This window comes from Homarus americanus, unplaced genomic scaffold, assembly GCF_018991925.1.
Source record: "Homarus americanus isolate GMGI-L3 unplaced genomic scaffold, GMGI_Hamer_2.0 scaffold17665, whole genome shotgun sequence".
Taxonomy (NCBI): Eukaryota; Metazoa; Arthropoda; class Malacostraca; order Decapoda; family Nephropidae; genus Homarus; species Homarus americanus.
In genome coordinates this window covers 11149-15000 of record NW_024716165.1, presented here as the reverse complement: position 1 = coordinate 15000, position 3852 = coordinate 11149, and the positions used below count along the sequence as shown (strand labels likewise).

At 54.9% G+C, this 3852-nt stretch overlaps 1 non-coding gene across 1 annotated transcript in view; it reads right to left on the bottom strand.

Moving 5' to 3' along the window:
* LOC121858064 overlaps positions 1-1665 on the bottom strand; it is a 4266-nt gene extending 2601 nt beyond the window's left edge. The window contains exon 1 of the ribosomal RNA XR_006087347.1: positions 1-1665. This exon is cut by the window's left edge and continues 2601 nt beyond it. This is a non-coding gene — a ribosomal RNA (large subunit ribosomal RNA).
* Positions 1666-3852: the final 2187 nt, after the last annotated feature.

The window sequence follows — 3852 nt, the reverse complement described above, 5'->3', positions numbered from 1 at the left end:
TAGTTGCTTCGGCAGGTGAGTTGTTACACACTCCTTAGCGGATTCCAACTTCCATGGCCACCGTCCTGCTGTCTATAGCAACCAACGCCTTTCAATGGGATCTGAATGAGCATTCATTTAGGCCCCTTAACTCGACGTTTGGTTCATCCCACAGCGCCAGTTCTGCTTACAAAAAGTGGCCCACTAGATACTCAGATTAGTCGCCGGAGCTTCATCCCTACAAGCAAGCTCGGCATCTCACCCATTTAAAGTTTGAGAATAGGTTGAGGACGTTTCGTCCCCAAGACCTCTAATCATTCGCTTTACCGGATGAAATTCACCCTGCGAGCTCCAGCTATCCTGAGGGAAACTTCGGAGGGAACCAGCTACTAGATGATTCGATTAGTCTTTCGCCCCTATACCCAGCTCCAACGATCGATTTGCACGTCAGAATCGCTACGGACCTCCACCAGAGTTTCCTCTGGCTTCATCCTGGCCAGGCATAGTTCACCATCTTTTGGATCCCAACATATATGCTCATAGTACTTGCCGACTACCCGCGAGCCTGCCCCGGTGCGCCTCCGCCGTTTACCGACAACCCGCTTCCGGGGACGGACAGCCTGCAGCGTCTTGGCAAATCCCGGGCCTGCGCCTCCCCCTCCCCCCCCTCCCACGAGGGAAATTAAACTTCGACCATCTTCCTGGCGGGGCCTCCACCACCGCCGCGTCAGGGGCGAGAAAGTATCTCACCCGCTTATCGCGGCGTGGGCGAACCGCAGGCAACCGGTCGAGGATGGCCCAAAAGAGCGCGGTGCAACGCTGCGGGCGCCGTCACTTCATTTCGCCTTTGGGTTTAGTAGGCCCATTGAACACACGTATTGGGCTCATGGTCATGTTTCAAGACGGGTCAGGTGGATCACCGACCTTTGCACGAAACAAAACCGCCGCCAAGCGGCAACAAGCTCTTCGACGATAACCGTCGCCAGGGCAGCCAGGACACGGTGGTTCCCCGTCGCGTTCCCCCAGTGAGCTGAGAAGGCCCGTGACGGGCACCGATCCGACCGGGGCCTTGACGTCGACAACGAGGTCGCGGTGATGACCTACTACGGGCAGAAATACGCCCGCCGACGCCAGCATGGTGAGGCGCGCCCAAACATTTTTTGGTGGCTCAGGTACAACACCCACCCAGCCCGACGGCGACAGAGCTGAATCCCTCAGTTCGACAGCCGAGTTTCCACCGTTTGGCTCTTAACGGTTTCACGTACTCTTGAACTCTCTCTTCAAAGTTCTTTTCAACTTTCCCTCACGGTACTTGTTCGCTATCGGTCTCGTGGTCATATTTAGCCTTAGATGGAGTTTACCACCTGCTTTGGGCTGCACTTTCAAGCAACCCGACTCTACAGAGAGGCCCTTTCCGACCGTCCCATCTGTACCCTCACAGGCGCCGCCATACGGGCCTGTCACCCTCCATGGGCAGTGGCCGCTTTCAAGCTTGACTTAGGCGGTATGGGACGGCGTGCTGGACCCTCTGAAACGCAACACCCCTCGTGCCCGAAGACATCGAGGTTATGCGCTGGGCTTTTCCCGGTTCAGTCGCCCTTACTAAGGGAATCCCTGTTGGTTTCTTTTCCTCCGCTTATTAATATGCTTAAATTTGGCGGGTAGCTCTCTCCTACTACGAGGTCGATCGTGGTCTCATCATCCTTAGGGGGAACAAGTTCCCCAACCACGAAGCGGAAGAAGCTCTGCCACCGACTTTCTTCACCACCGACATTACCAGGCAGGAAGGTTTGAGGGGCTTGTCGCGGGGGTACCAGCGGCCATGGCGCCGGCACTCCCACCCCTGACTCCGTTCCTTCTCATTGAGTGGTAAATAGCCAATAGGAAAAGTGTTCCAGCAGAATATCTCTCGCAGAGTCATATACACACACAGTTTTAATGCATATACGCTCGTGTTCCGCCCTTACTCGGCCGCACCTTTGCCGCTTAAACTTTGACCTCTTTCCCCGTTCCCGCATGCCACAGCAGTGGCACTTGTTTATCCGGAGAAAGAGAGCGAGAGTCGCAGTATTAATTGGCGTGAGCGGCCTTTCCGGCTGCAGAACTAGTGCTCTATCCCGGCGAGCGCCGTTATGAGGCGCAACACCGTCTTTAACGCGTTTAGAGAGAACTCCCCTGCCTCCCTCCCAGTCATGAGATAGACGTGGACTCGTGGCGAACTCTCAAAGAGAACGCCCACACCGCGTCTGACCGTGGGAGAGGGTGGAGGAGCGCGTGAGGAAGAGCACGGCGTCACCCAAGCATTCTCATCTCTCTGCCTGCACCACTACATGGTAGACTGCGGGCCCAGGCGCACTCATCAATTTAGGTTCCACTGCAATGCATGCCAAGCACTCTTTTCGAGGTGATAGACGAAATTCCGGCGGGGCTTACTTAAAAGATATCCGACCGGTTTCGTTTCCTCTTCGTGGGATGGAGTGCCTCTTAGAACATGTGCAGCATCAGCCATGAGCGGCCGACGGCCATTCGTGTCTCTGTGGACAGCAGGCAAAAGAGCGCCGCCTCCAGTTATTTCTTGAGGGCGGAAACAGCCAAGCTTTTGTTTGTGGTTGAATGTGGGTGCGCCAGTCCCATGGACTTGCTGGTGATAAACTTGTTGTTTTTAAGAGGGCACGCCTCGCGCGCAAAGCGCGGGCGATTAAACCCCAAAGGCGGAAGCTCGGTTCGGGTTACCCGCAAATTAGCCGAGACGGTCAGCAGAGTGCCGAACTACCGCAGCAACCCGATGGATGTATGTTCCGACCCTCGTGAAGGTGGCGGCGACAAGCTCATGGCTGCGCCGCCGCAATATGCGTTCAGCGCTCGATATCTGGTATTCTTGCGATTCACACCGTGCGCGATTTTACTCGGTCTTCATCGACCCACGAGCCGAGTGATCCCCCGTTAAGAGTTGTGTATTTGCCATTTGGTCTTTTTGCGACTAACCATCACAGGTCGAGTCTCAATGAAAGGGTTTGACAGACATAGCCCAAGTTTGTGGTTTGGGTTTGGCCGGACGGCTTGTTGTTGGTTTTTGACACTTGAATTTCACTCTTTTTGGGTCAAGAGGCTTATTCGCCGGTAGTAAGGAACGGACGGGCAGCCGTCCAAAGCCCCGTCCGTCCTCCTCCGGTCTTCGCGCTCTCGCCCGAGTGTGGTCCACCCACAGCGTGGTGGTACCTATTTTTGGTGCGGGGGCCGGGATTGTCCTCTTTCGCTGCTGGAGTTGCCAGAGCAGAGCCCGAGACCGCCCAAATCAGGAGAGTAGTAGTAGTAGTTTTAAGAGCGCCCCGTTCTCTTTCTCTCTGTTAATGATCCTTCCGCAGGTTCACCTACGGAAACCTTGTTACGACTTTTACTTACTCTAAATGATCAAGTTTGGACATCTTTCCGTCAGCTCGAGGCGACGACCCCAGAAAACCCTCGCGGGCAACGGGGCCGACAATCCAAGAGCGCCAGTCCGAAGGCCTCACTAAATCATTCAATCGGTAGTAGCGACGGGCGGTGTGTACAAAGGGCAGGGACGTAGTCAGCGCAAGCTGATGACTTGCACTTACTGGGAATTCCTCGTTCGCGGGAAACAATTGCAAGCCCCAATCCCTATCAAGAAAGCTTGAACGGGTTACCCGCTTCCTCTCGGAGGGGGAAAACTTCGTTGATCCCTTCAGTGTAGATGCTGCTGCGGCGCCCAGAACATCTAAGGGCATTTCAGCAGACCTGTTATTGTTCAACTTCGTGCGGCCAGAATTGCCGCTATCCCTCTACACAGTTGCGAACTGGACACCATTTTCTTGTATGCTGGATTGCACTATTTCACTATATTAAGGGGAGAGG